Source organism: Peromyscus eremicus, chromosome 15 (assembly GCF_949786415.1).
Source record: "Peromyscus eremicus chromosome 15, PerEre_H2_v1, whole genome shotgun sequence".
NCBI lineage: Eukaryota > Metazoa > Chordata > Mammalia > Rodentia > Cricetidae > Peromyscus > Peromyscus eremicus.
The window spans coordinates 58,448,645-58,464,019 of NC_081431.1; positions in this window are offsets into that span (position 1 = coordinate 58,448,645).

Consider the following 15,375-nt stretch of genomic DNA (forward strand, 5'->3'; position numbering starts at 1 on the left):
CTCCTCTGTTCGTCTCATTTCTTTCTGTACTCTTTCTACTTCATACTGTTTTTCTACAGCTTCTATACCCCAACAAAGTTTTTCAGGCAATATAGGAATTACAACGTGGTTACAGTCTATTTTTCAAGTGATTAAACATTTTAGGTATTACAGGTGAAGAACAAATTATCCCAAGACCCACATACATTCATACTCAAGCAACTCGTTATAGATTAACCGTGTGGACAAGCAAGGTGTTCTTCTCAGTCAAATCTTTTACTGGCAGGCTGCATTTTGCAGTTACAAAGAAAGGGCCAATTACTTTATTACTTATCTCGAAAGGTAATCTTATAAGGAATCTTAAAGAAATCACAAACCTGAACTTTTATATATGAAAAAGAGTCAGTCAGCTCTACTTTAAATCTTTAGGGTGCATACCCACTCATCAATAGTTTCTTACATCAGGAGATTGAGGGCAGAAATGGGTACAAGGAATTAATCATCACCTTTGGTCATCAATCAATCCTAGCAAGAAAGGTGCATCAGCTAGTAATAATTGGGCTGCCTTGTTCTTGTTCCCTGACCTTAACAAGTTCCTCATTCAACTGTGTACCTTTCTAAAACTTTAAATTATCTTCTTGGGGTTTTCACCTCAAAGCTACTTGACAAAAACATCTTAGTCTAACTCTAAGTTAGTTTCAAAACTTTGTTTCAGCTGTGATGCACTCCAAAACCTGTGAACAGATCTCCTAACATTAAGGTTCAAAGAATTTAAGCTAGCTGGGCTAACTGGGACTCAGATGTTTTCCTTAATCATTAATCTAAGCCACAGTCTATATGGCTCCTCAATAGAACTCATGTATTGTAGCAATGTGACACTTCCTTGTTTATATTTTTAATCATCAAAACTCTATTTAAACTAACATTATTTTTTAGTTTTTATTTATTTTTATGTGCATTGGTGTTTTGCCTGTGTCAGGGTGTCCAGTCCCTTGGAACTGTAGTTACAGACAGTTGTGAGCCACCATGTGGGTGCTGGGAATTGACCCTGGGTCTTCTGAAAGAATAGTCAGTGTTCTTAACCACTGAGTCATGTCTTCAGTCCCCTAACATTATTATCATTATTTAGACAGTACAGCTTATGAAGAAATCATCTTCATAATAATCCACAGGTTTAAATGCCCAGTAGAATGGGATGTTTCCATGAGATAAACACACTACATCACAGGCAGTGGGGATCTCTCCGCACCCATTCACACCATGCCGATACCAGAGAAAGACAGCTACAGCAAACATGTAAATGCACAGCAGAAGCAAAAGACATTTGAGATCTGCAGTCCTGTGGCCTTGCCTAAACGAGACTGACCCATCAGAGAGTTTCCTCCTGGTGGGCTGACACCTTGAACTTCAGTTGCCACTTGCTGCTCCTCTGATGTGGCCACCAACACCAGGAACCTCCTTTAATCTGCCAGGAATCTCCCTTAAACCACCCTCAAAGGTCAACTACCTTGGGCAAGGGCATCTAGTTCTTAGTCCAAACAGTCTGTATCAGCTCAAAGACCCTCCCCTACCCTGATGATTGTCATAAAATCTCCTTTTCCGCCATTTTGCTCTTCTCTCTGCCCCCTCCCACCCGGAGAGATAGCTTTGGCAGTTTGATCCCCAATAAGCCTTTCTTTCTACCCATGGAGTGGTCTAGTCCAGTGGTAAGCCCTCACTTACACCTGGTGCCAAAGCCTAGAAGAACAGTGGGCCCCTTCTAAAGGTCTCTGACCCTCGTAACTGAACCACACTGCACATTTTAACCCTCCTGGGTGTGGATCATTTACTTCTGTGGGCTCCTACAACCCATATTGACCCTACAAACTATATTTGACTCCAAAATTTTAGAGTCCATCTCTCCAGCTGTTTCTGTCCTCCACCTACTCTAACCACTGTCTCCCACCCGCTCTGTCTGTATCATCGGGTCTCTCTGTCTCTCTTGGCTCCTGGAACCTACTCAACAAAAGTCACACCTGTGTGCCAGGCAGTCTCCCTATGCCCTCCTGGACACCCTCATATGTCAAGGACATCTCTCCACTGTGATTCAGGGCATCTCTCTGATGCACCTCTTTCCCTTTAGGGATGTCACCACAGCACTTACCCCTCGCCTTCCTGTGTCTCGTTCCTACAGTGGCCCTTAAGTCTCTCTCACTTCCTCCTTGCTCTGCTCCTGGAAGTTTTTACTGCTGCCCTTTTAAGGATGTCTCCTTCCCACCTGCTCCATCTCTCACTCACTCCTGGGAACTTGCTCTGTCTCTAACCATGGGCTCCCATTGGGAGTTAGACTCATTGTCTCCTCCCTGCCTTCTCTAATCTCTTACCCTTCTTGGACTCAGAGATTCCATTTAGGCACACTGTTTTACTGCAAACAGCCTCAGTTCAAACTAGATACAGTCTCAATGGCTGAAAAAGGCACACTCAATTTCCAAATTCTCACAGATTGTAACAACTTCCGCCACTGCACAAGCCAATGATCCAGAATCTGTCATCTCTGAGCTTTCTCCACTCTCCACTCTTGAAAATCTCTTATCTTTAAGCAAACTTCTTTGCTCTCTGCTCGCCCCACCTACCACCACTGGGCTCAGTATTACAGAGATTTAAATGTCATTTGGGTTTGGGTAATATTAATATTAAAAGGTTGTCACCCAGTGCTCTACTCTATTAAAAAATCAGGTGGTGGAGATGGAATTTGGCCTGCCCACTCCAGCCCCAAGCATTTTTAAAAAACTTCTTCCTAAGCCTTTGAACTGGGTCAGGCTGCCCACCTGGCTCTGTGACAGGGTCAACTGCCCCACTCTGCCTTGACAAGGCTGGTACGTTCCCCAACTCCTCCTCTGTTGGAACACCATTCAAGAATGGAGTTGTATTAGGAGACTTCTGAGTGCTTGTGAGCAAACTCCAAGAAAACGAGACAAGAGTCTTGTTATCTCAGAACGCAGAATTTTTCTTGGAATGTGCTTTTTGGTTCCTCCCAGGTGTAGCAGATAGGAGTGAGTTTACTTCAGATTACTCAATTATTGCTTGCTGATGTTATTCAATTAAATGTTTAAAATATCCTTTATATGCCTCTATGGAAAAACATGTTTTTGGCATATGCAGCTTGTCCTTGTGATTGTATACAGCTTGAACTCATGAGAATATTACTCAGGTGACCTCTCTGAACCCTCAGAGTATAAATTGTCTGATGCTCTGAATAAAGCTGGCTATTGCATGAGGCTATTGCCTGCCCCATTTATCAGCTCCATTCTCCCACCACCTCTAGAGTGGTAAACACTCCCCCACAGGTAATTCCCCAGGATCATCCTCACAGCAAAGTTCAAGACAATATACCCCTTCCTGGGTTGCGAGGAGTCATGTTGGGTCTGCTGATGAGCCACATATAAAGTGTTATTGAAGTGATAGGCCAACCAGAGCTACCTAGTAAGAGCCAGTTTCAACAAACAAAAAGCTTCATAGCAAAAAGTATGTGTACAAGCAATCTTAGCTTGCTTCCATATGTCATGTTGATTTCAACTCTTCTTTAAAAAAACAATAAATAAGCATAAAATATTTAAAATTATATAAAATATGAAGCTGTGTTTTTGGTAAAAATAACTACAAGTATTTTGGATAAGGATGGATTTTTGTATGATAAAATAAGATTTTGTCCTAAGAAAAAATATGACAGATGGGTAAGGGTTGGGCCCTCAGAGTCAGTACAGAACACACCCAGACACCAAATTCTCAGCACAAAGGAGATGATGTATTACCTGGAGTGGCAAGCAGGGGCTGGGGGGGGGGGGTAACTACTTCTGAATCAGCAGGTGCTTCTGCCTAAGTGAGTTTTTAAGGAGAAATGGAGAAGTCTGTGCTAGGGTGAATTGGTAAGTACTGATTGGACAGGCTAGCCAGTATAGGCAAATAATGAATTTTGATTGTCAGACCTTGGTGTTTCGTCTCAGGCATGATTCAGCAGCCAAATGAGGGGATAGACCTTGAGGGCTAGCTTTAGGAAAGTGATCTAACGATTTAGCATGCTCGGGCCTGGGGAAAAGGAAGAACCTGCCAGCGCCATGTTTACCATGCTCCGGCGTGTTAGAGAGCACTTTGAGATGAGGACAAAATACCATAAAAGCTTAAAGTCAAGGTGCAGAAGGTCTGAGAACATTATACAAGGTTGGTGGGGGATGGGACTTCAGGGTAATATATGCTTGATAATATTTATAAATTCTTAAGATTATGATCTATTCATGGTATCAAAAAGTGACTTACAAATATATGGCTAACTAAACTGTGTGTCTAATCACTTATGTCTTTGCTAACTTTGTTAAGCTTTAACCGTTGGGAGAAAATGAGTCATAACAAAACCAGTTCCCCCATGGACTGTGTATGGTTTAAAGTTTATTTTGATGCTAAAAGAGCTTCACTTCAATAATGTAATCTTTAAGGCTCAAAATCTTTTTTTTTCTTCTGGTTTTTTGAGACAGGGTTTCTCTGTGTAGCCTTGGCTGTCCTGGAACTTACTCTATAGACCAGGCTGGCCTTGAACTCAAGTAGATCCACCTGCCTCTGCCTCCCAAGTGCTTGGATTGAAGGTACCACCTGACTAAGGCTCAAAATGTTAACAGAGATAAAATTATAAAATCCTAATCTTATGAGTTAATAATTTATTGTAAACTTTTAGAACAAAAACAATTAAGACATAAAAGTTAATGATTAGTAACCTTATAAAAGACCTAATGTGTTTAATGTGCTCAGAATTGTAGTCATGTTAAACACAAATGTTACTTATTTACAGAGACAAGATTAGATGGAGATCAATTTATAACTCCTGTTTATATATATATATATATATATATATATAGACATCTGTAGATGTTGTCAAAGTTAAGCCTAAAACAGGTAACTCAAAACAAGTTAAAGTAAACTTAAATTTTGTTTAATATAAAATAATACTCAAAATCAGATATATTTAAAAACTGGTTATGAAAATTTAAATGCTCGAGGAAATTGGACTGAATTTACAGTTCACTTACATGGCAGACATGACCAGTCTTAAGTAGTACTCTTTCCCTTGGGTGGACACAGATCCTATCATCGTAAACTGCATGCTAGCCTTGTTACAGGATTAGATGGAGGTGAAGTTAAGACATGCCAGAAATCTGCTGCCCTGCTCTCCAGCTGTGCAGCCCTGACCAGGAAATTCTCCTCCTCATATATAGGAAAGATGAATTACTCCTCATCTCTCACGTGACCAGGGATGGACTCTAGCCCAGTGGAGCATCTTAGAGTCTGCACCTACATCCTAAGTGTCTCAAACAACAGAGAGGCAAGTAACAATTACTCTGCACCCAATGTCTCCCTAATTGACATCTGAGGATGCCATGAACAGGGGAAGCTTGTACCCAAGCCTGCCAACCGACTGCTATGGGACCTGCATACTAGTTCAATTGGCCACACCCTCTACCCTAGATTTCAATTTTCTTCTTTTTAGCAAAAGCTAATTCCAGGGCTGAGAGGCAATTACCTGGTTCTTTATATTCCCCAAGACAATTTTAAATACCATGAGATAGAAGTTCTGTCACAGGACTAGTCAACACAGTAGGCTCAACTATGGACATCCATTTAAAGACGTGTTATCCTGTGGATCCACCGCAGCTGTGTACAGAAAACAACGTGGCCTTGAGGAAGAGACCTGGTCTGTGAATGCACACCCAGACCAGGCTCTCTGAGTCGCCTTCCAGAGAGGATGGGGACCAGCTCTGGAGCCCTGCTCCAGTCACAGCTCAGAAGCCAGTGTGCCTTCTGATGTATAAAGCTTAAGAAATTCAACAGCGATACTTGGAGACAGAAGTTACGAGGCCCTTTTCTCTCTGTGGACTCATGGTAAAATTAGTCAAATGCTTCTTCCTGTAGGGCTAACTGCAGCAGCTCACCAGGACTGGACTATGACACAGCATTTTACTAGCTTTGCTGTGTCTAAAAATAACAGGTTTATAAGAAATTATGATTTCCTGACTGTGCATACAAATAACAGCTGGCCCCTGACTGAGGGTGGGAGTGACAGGGTGCCACCCCCCCTGCAGAAGAAGAGGTGGAGACAGAAGCAGGAGCTGCAAGTCCCCAGGAAAAGGAGCAAGACAACACAGCTGCCATGCTGGCTGACATCATCGATTGTCCCCATGATGAGAAGCCACCACCAGCCACAGAGTCTGACTCTTAATCCCTTCTGCACCCTAACGCTTTGTAGCCAATAAAGTTATGTCTGTAGATTAAAAAGAAAAACAGTTGACCCTCATAAATGATAAATAAAATAGACCAACAATCCCTGGTTTCATAGCAAGCTACATGGACGCTTGTCCTCCTCCTGGGTTTAATGACCAGGCCCTGCTTAACTGATTGCTACCCAGTACCTTCTCCATAAAAATCAAGGACTCAAAAGTAAAAGAAATGGGAAAAGTGAAATGACTAAGATAAGACCATCTTGTCGTCCTGACTCCGTTTTGTGTCTGCTTAGACACTTCTCAGCAGCCATGACTTCCTTGGCAGCACATTTGGGATTGTCCCTGACCCTAACCATGGTCCAGATCATTAATGTCTGAACAAACTAAACAAAGTACAATAACCGGTAAAGGCATACATCAAAATCAATGGTCATGTTATGTGCGAAATGACTACTATACCTTGCCAAAGCAGATGTTGAAAGTTTACTCTGACCCTCATCTAGGGTCAGATGTAATTGCGGTCTGTGTGGTCTTTTTGACTTTAAAAATGCTGTACCCCATGCTGGGCAGTGGCAGCACACACCTTTAATCCCAGCACTTGGGACGCAGGAGCAGGCAGATCTTTGAGTTTGACACCAGCCTGTTCTACAAAGTGAGTTCCAGGATGGTCAGGACTGTTACACAGAGAAACTCTTTCTCAAAACACAAGCAAAACAAAACAAAACGAAAATTTCTTTGGGGGATGGAGAGATGACTCAGTGGTTGAGTACTTCTTGCTCTTTCCAGAGGACCCTGGTTCGATTCCGAGCACCCACATGGCGACTCACAATTGTCTGTAACTCCAGTTCCAGAGGATCTGACACCCTCACACAGACACACATGCAGGGAAAACACCAATGAACATAAACTAAAAATAAATCATTAAAAAAATACTGTACCCCCGAACTAAAGCACCAAGAGTCTTTCTGAGGCTTTAGCTCCCTCTTGGTAACTGGCCAAAGATAACAAACTAATTTGGCTTCATATGCATGGTGGTCTGTAACTTTCTCACCTATACTCTAACAGTTATTGCTGCGTTGAGCCCCCGACAGTGCTGTGCATGTGTAGGACAAACCCATGACCCTGGGGAAGGAGCCACCTCTGGGTGAGACATGAGAGAACTACTAGTTCTGAAATAGCACTTAAATCCCATCCCACACAGGAATCCCCCCAGCTAATGCAGAAGGTTGCAATTTTCTAGAAAGAAAAGAGATAATAATGGGAAACAAACTCGAAGAAGGTTCACGTGTTCCAGAGGGGGCGGGGCTACGCTTCGGCATGGTAGCTACATTTGCCTTTGGTAGTTAGGGCGATTCAACCTGCAAATATTTGAAGGAATGCTTGGCTTATGTTTTTTCTCAAGGGGAGTATTTGATATTCATAAACCAGTTTTGATTGTTTTGTGTGTGCTAAGCTACAAGTCCCAGGCAACGAAGCAAACTATAGTGAATGTACAACCGACTTTAACTGGAACTGAAAAAGAAATAAGGAATTATGAAATATGTATATGAACCCCTGTCCAAAAAGAAATGAAAGTTTTAGAGACTGTATGTAAAAAGAGATATTGGAACTGGGGAGATTTCCCAATGGGGAAGAGCTGAGTTTGGATCCCTAGCAAATAAAAAAAAGGTTAGAAGTTGGGTGTGGCCATACCTGGCAATAACCTCAGAGCTGCAGGTGGAGGGAGCAAGGAGGAGTACCGGGCTTCCTAGGCAGCCAGCCAGAAAAATGGTGAGCTCCAGGTTCAGTGAGAAACCTTGTTTCCAGGGAATAGGGCAGAGGGCGATGGACTTAAAGATGTTACAGGTTTGTGGAAAGTAAGCCAGATAAATTGCCCTTCTGGTAAGTTTTATTAGAATTATTAGCCTCATGGCCATAGGCAGCCATGCTAAGGCCTGCAAAGAGAGCAGGACTTCAGGCCTCAGAAAGAGCTTCATTAGCAGAACCAGCCATCATGGACAGCATGCCTGGGGTCTTAGAGGGAAATAAACAGCCTTCCAGTCTCTTCAGCTTTGGAATGTTAGGAGAGTTTACAGCACCACACCATAGATAGATAGCACAATGGAACCCTAAAGGGGGAGCCAGACCCTCCAGCTCCAGGGAACAAAGGGGCTTCATGCTCTCATAAGCTGGGGATGTGGGAGTGTTGGTAATAAAGCACCTAGCCCACATGGTAGATACCACCAGGCACTGATAAAAAAAAATTAAAGTTTCGATTCAAGGTTGTCTTGGGTCTGGGCCGTGGTGGGGTCTGCAGCTGCAGAGGTGGGAGTGGGAAGTGGGGGTAGCAGTGCTGGAGACTGTGAGAGCCGCAAGGTCACAGCGAACTTACCAACTCTCTGGAGAGGGAGAGCCGAGGTGGGAAGTGGTGAGTATGGCGTGAATTTTGGGAAGGGAGCCCCAGTTATGTTCCCCTGACTCCCTCCAGCCTCCACACATGCTCAGTTCTCCACCATTGGGCCTGCTATCACGTGACCATGATGATAATAGACTAAGCCTCTGAAACTGTAAACAAGTCCCTAGCTAAATAATTTCTTTTAGTGGTGCCTTGGTCGATCTGAACAGGAGTGGCGTACGCCTTTAACCCCAGCACTCGGAAGGCAGAAGCGGGTGGATCTCTGAGTTTGAGGCTAGCCTGATCTACAGAGTCTGTTCCAAGACATCAGGGCTAAACAGAGAAACCCTGTCTAGGAAAAGAGAGAGAGAGAGAGAGAGAGAGAGAGAGAGAGAGAGAGAGAGAGAGAGAAGGAGGGAGGGAGGGAGGGAGGGAGGGAGGGAGGGAGGGAGGGAGGGAGGGGAAAAGGAAAAGGAATAGGAAAAGGAAAAGGAAAAGGAAAAGGAAAAGGAAAAGAAAAAAATTGCCTTGGTCATGGGGGTCTCTCTCTACTGCCGTCTGTCCTTTGCCTGCCGGTTTACCATTCCTTCACTCTTTCACTAGTAATCCATAAAGAGAACAAATTTCTGTCAGTGGAAAAGGGTCTGAAGCCTCTTTGAAGAGGGTAGAAAGCCTCTGCTATTACCTAAATTCCCTGGGCAAAAACTGGGCTAAAATGCGATTATGAGGTTTCCTGAGCCGTATCAGTACTCTGGGGTTTGTTGATAAATTTCTGACCACCCTATAGACCTACACAATAGTGTTCCCTGGGGCTGGAGAGATGCCTGGTGGCTGAGTACACTTACTGCTCTTGCAGAAGACCCAGTTACAGTTCCCAGCACCTACGTGGTAGCTCACAACGGCCTGTAACTCCAGTTCCAAGAGATCTGATGCTCTCTTCTGACCTCCGCAGGCTCCTGCACACATGTACATATATACATACAGTAAGGCACTCATAACTTACCGTAACAAATAAACCTAAAAATATGTTTAATAGGACATCCTGACCTGTACTGAAATTTTCCATTTGTAAAGGGATCTTCCTCTCATGCGTGAGCTCTATTGACTGGCTGCTTCATTGCCTGCGTGTTCCTTTAGGCACCCTGTGTCAGGGAATGCATGCGAAGCTCAGAGGTGGGAAAGAACTGACCTCCACACCTGTGCCCTGGCACCCCCCACCCCTAATAATAAACATTTAAAAAATTAGAAGTGTCAAACTCAAGATAAATTTTGGGGAATCTAACTTCTCAACTCTATTCTCGTCTGTCCTCCTTGCCTTTCAGCTTTATAATCTTTTTTAAAAAAATATTATTATTATTTATTTGTACATATATATATGCATGTACCTGAGGCTAGGGCCATCTCCTGGAGCTGGAGTTACAAGCAGTTGTAAGCTGCCTGATGTGGGTGCTGGGAATCGAACTCAAGTCCTCTGCAAGAACAATACATGTTCTTAACCACTGAGCTATCTCTCCAGCCCCCCAGCTTTACCATCTTTCCTTACTCTTTTCTCTAGTAATCCATGCACAGGACAAAAGCCATAATACCTAACTGTCCTGAAGTCAGCTGTCTCCTGCCACCTGGTTGGATGATGGAATTGAACTCAGGTCACCAAGCCTGTGTACAAGCACCAACACCTACTGAGTCACCTCTCTGGCCTTGATCAGCTCTTTAAAACAGAGAGATATTAGCCTGTGTCTACAAAACAAGCACCAGCTTTTGGCCCCCATTTCACTGGGGCCTTTATGTTTTAAAGAAATGTTTCTGCTTTGTTTTTACTGAGTGTGTTGTGATTTGATGCAATTGTTCCACGAGCTCCATATTTATAGGAATTGTTGATTTTATAGTTTGACTAACTGAGCAGATGATCTTAATTTGTTTCAATCTGTTATAAATTTAGATTCACACTCCTTTTTAAATGACTTTACTTCATTTTGTGTGTATAGGCCCAAAGTCATTCCTCAGGAGCATCTACCTTGTTTTCTGAGACAGATTCTCACTGGGACCTACGGCTCCCCAGTTGGGCTAAGATGACTGGCTAATGAGCCTTAGGAATCCATCTGTCTCTACCTCCCCTGCACTGGGATTACTTCTGTGCCTCTGTGTCCTATTTTTTACATGGATATTGGGGCTCAAACTCAGATCTTCTGGGACTTTACCAACTAAAGTATCTTCCCAGCCCCTGCTTCGTCTTACAAGTTTTCTTTCTTTTTTGATTATTTTTATTTTATGTGCATTGGTGTTTTGCCCACATGTACGTCTGTGTGAGGGTGTCGGGTACCCTGGAACTAGAGTTACAGACAGTTGTGAGCTGCCATGTGGTTGATGGGAATAGAACCCAGGTCCTCTGGAAGAGCAATCAGTGCTCTTAACCACTGAGCCTTCTCTCTAGCCCCTCATCTTACAAGTTTTAACATAAAGGGCAGCTCATTTTGTTGTATCTGTATACTACATCTTGGCATGTTATATGGTATGCTCACATGATCTAGTACCCTTACCCCCAAAAAGGTTTTGCCATGGAATAATCTTTCTGTACACTGTGAATATGTATTACTCTCGTTGGTTAATAAAAAGCTGACAGGCTGGTAGCTGGGCAGGAAGTTAGGTGGGAAAGCCAAACTGAGATGATGGGAAGGAGGGCAGAGTCAGGGGAGTTACCAGGAGCCAGAGGGTACAGGATATGCTGGAGGACAGGTAAAGCCACAGGCCACGAGGCAGAATGTAGATTAATAGAAATGGGTTAATTTAAGTTGTAAGAGCTAGTTAGTAATAAGCCTGAGCTATTGGCTGAGCATTTACAATTAATACAAGCCTCTGTGTGGTAATTTGGAAATGGCTCCAGGACAGGAAAACTCTACTTACAAGGTTTGACTCAAATTGACTTATAAGTAATTAAACACTCATATAGACTTAGTCCAAATCCTTTCAGTTTGTAATGTGATCTGTGATATGAATTTTAGGGCACAATCTCCAGGTCTGACAGCCCTACTGGGCTTGGTCACCTGTCTCAATGTGCCAATTAAAGAGCTGAGTAACACTGAGGGTCAAAGAGGAAATTGCATCAATATAGCAATGTTGGGAGAGACAAATGGAGGGGCCCAGTGGTCCCCAAGTCCATTTTTGAGGTACTGATGTGAGTTTTAAATTTGAGTAGAGAAAAAGAAAATGGGACAAGGGTCAAGAGGTGTACATAATCGAGACAGCTTTAGTCGAGGTACCGTCTTGATCATTGAGTTCCTGTTCTTCGAGGCCAGAAGAAGTCCTTTGCTTGAGGAGACAAAATGATTCTCAAAGACGTCTTCTGTCTCAGGATGCAGTTGCACTTTCATAGATAATTGCCCACATATAAGGGAAGGTCTATCCTGGGAAGCTCTGCTGTCCCTGGAATCCAAGATGACTGACGGTTTAAGATAATTATTTACCTTCATGTTTTCATTAAAACCGGCAACTCAGTGAGTTAATGTGCTTACATATTAACTATATCACATCCAAACAGGGTTAGATTTTATCCAAACACCTCCTTCAGAGGGATAAGAACACATCTTTCTGCTAAGGAAATGTCCTGCGAGAAAAAAGAAAAACACAGGAGGAGACAGACGCCAGACTTCAAGGCTGCTTTGTTTTGTTTTGTGAACCCAAATGAGAAGTCAGTGCTTTTTTAGCGAGGTCCATTTCTGAGTGCCTGTTATATAAGATTTAAATCTTCAATAAATGAATCTAAGTATGTTGGTTTCTGATCCACCTACCTCTGAACTCCCGAGTGCTGGTATCACAGAGAGCATGCCTACAGGGAAACATGCCCGGTTTATGTGGTACTGGGAATCGACCCTAGGACTGCATCCACACTAGGCAGGTACTCTCCCAACCGAACATACCCCATCCATGTTAATGTCTTCTGCCTGTTGCAGATACAAATTTTTATGAAAATATAGTAACTTTGTTAAGAAAAAAGAACAACAAAAAATGTTTTATAAACGGAGTGTAGCAGAAGATGCCTGTAATCTCATCATTTTGCCATTTTTAATACATAGCAAGTTTGAGGCCAGCCTGGGTTGCAAGAGAACCTCTTTAAAAAAAAAAGAAAGAGCCGGGCGGTGGTGGCGCACGCCTTTAATCCCAGCACTCGGGAGGCAGAGCCAGGCAGATCTCTGTGAGTTCGAGGCCAGCCTGGGCTACCAAGTGAGTCCCAGGAAAGGCACAAAGCTACACAGAGAAACCCTGTCTCGAAAAACCAAAAAAAAAAAAAAAAAAAGAAAGAAAGAAAGAAATGCTTTTGGAGGGAAAGGGTTTCTAAACTGTAAACTACTTCTGTCCTAAAGGAAAGGAATGGAAATGGAAATGGAAAGGGTGAGGGTAAAACTAGAAAGTCCAAATAGGCTGTAAAAACAGTGAAAGATAAAACTTATGATCCCAGCCCTCAGGAGGCAGAGACAGGCGGGTCTCTGTGAGTTCAAATCCAGCCTGATCCACATAGAGTTTTAGGCCCGAGTTACATAGTGAGACCAACTTAAAAAAAAAAAAAAATCCCTGGTGGTGCAAACCTGTAATCCCAGCTACTCTTGAGGCTGATGGAGAGTTAGCCTGGGCAACAGAGTGAGTTCAAAGGCAGCCTGGTCAATGTAGTGACACCCTCTCTCAAAGTAAAAAGTAAAAAACAATTTCTTAGGTCAAAATTAAAAACCGGGATTAAGGACCTGAGAGCTTTACAACTGGATTGGCAGGCAGCAGGAATACAGAGTGACACTGGGCCTGGCCTGAGCTCCAGAACCCTCAAAGCCCACCCCCCAGTGACACACTTCTTCCAACACGGCCACACCTCCTAATCCCTGTCAAGTAACACCATTCTCTAATGTCCAACCATCTAAATGTGTGAGCCTACGGGGGCCACTCCTACTCAAACCACCACAGAAGTACAGTGCAACTTTCTACCTACACTAAGTTCTTATCTTTCCATTTTAAAAAACTGAATTGAAGAACAAGACTTCTGTGTTACCCCTTTCCTATTTGATACCTGATGATTAGATTTTATCCAAATATTTCCTAGATAAGGATAAAAATGGATCTCAGTGTTAAATTCACTTGTTTTCTGATTGGGTTGAATCTTCCTTTGTCAGAAAATGTACCATTGAAGCAGTAGGAAAAATTATGTCACAAAGAATTATTCAGTTATTCAGGGTGCTGGAGAGGCTGATCAGTGTTTAAAAGCACTTGTTGCTCTTCAAGAGGACTTGAGTTTGGTTCCCAGCACCGTGTCTGGCAGCTTATCACAACCGCCTGTGCCTTCAGCTTCAAGGGCTCCAACTGCCCTTTCTTTCCAGGCCCTGTAATACTTTCACCTCCCACATAACACTGCTCTATTGACTCTGATTAGAGAATCACCAAAATTCCAGGTTCTCTTTATCCAAATCATACAAAACAACCAGATTCCGATGGCAACATTGATTGTGGTTTTTGTTTTGCTTTTTTTTTAAAATTCAAACTGACCCAAAGCGGGAGCCAAAAGATACCTCTTTGGAGGCATAATAGACTATTTGAGAACAAGCTAAATTTGCTAAAAATAATAAAGGGCATACCTTTAAAAAACATATGTTAAAAATTAGCCAGGAGTGGTGGTGCACACCTGTGATCCCAGTACTCGGGGGCAGAGGCAGATGAGTCCCTATGAATTCAAGGCTAGTCTGGTCTACATAGTGAGTTTCAGGCCAGCCAGGGCTGCATAGTGAGACCCTGTCTCCAAAAACAAAACAAACAAAACAAAACACATACACACACACAAAAAAATAATTTTTAAAAATTGGGACTTGGAGCTGGGTGGTCAGGGCATGCCTTTAATCCCAGAACTTGGGAGGCAGAGGCAGGCAGATCTTTGTGAGTTTGAGGCCTCAGTATGGAGACCAAGCTAGTCTTAAATCTATAGCAACCCACCTATTTCTGCCTCCTGGTTGTGGGAATGAAAGGCACAAATCACTGTGTCCACCTTTCTCCTTTTGGTTTTAATTTCTATTTCTTTGTCTACGTGAATTGTTTCTTTCCTATTTTTTGATTTTGTTTTGGAGACTGAATCTAAGTAGTCTTAGCTGAGATTCACAGAGGTCCTCCTGCCTCTGCCTCTGGTACGCTGAGATTAAAGGCATGCATGACCATGCTCGGCTAATTGTTTCCTCAAAAGATCATTTGTCTTCAGTTGTACCAACTTTAAAGTGAACACACTGTGTAACCCATGGCTCTCTGTTGACTGCTTATTTGCTGAGAATTACTATAGCTTACAGTACCCAATGAACAGAAGCCCTTAGTCAAGTTCAATATAATTCACAAAGTATCAGAGAACATAAATCGCCTTTGGTGGGACAGTCACAACAAACAAGGTGGGCGTTTGTGGGTGGGGTACGTGTGAGGGAACACAGACATGCAGGCCACAACCTCAGGAGTTGTTCTTCACGCACTGTCCACTTTTGGGGGAGAGGGGGCAGGTTCTCTAGCCTGCAACTAGCCAGTTAGGTTAGGCTGGCTGGCTAGGGAGGCCCAGTGATCTACTTGTCTGTCTCCCCAGCTCCGGGATGACAAGAGCATACCACCCTCCCCTGGTTTTCGATGTGAAACACTGAACTGACCAAGCATTCTCTAGCACCCAAGCTCTAGGGTATACATATCTCAACACTTTTGAGACTCTTGTAATAATTCATACTACTATAGCACAATGATGTTTATCGTTTGAGACAGAGTCTCATGAATACCAGT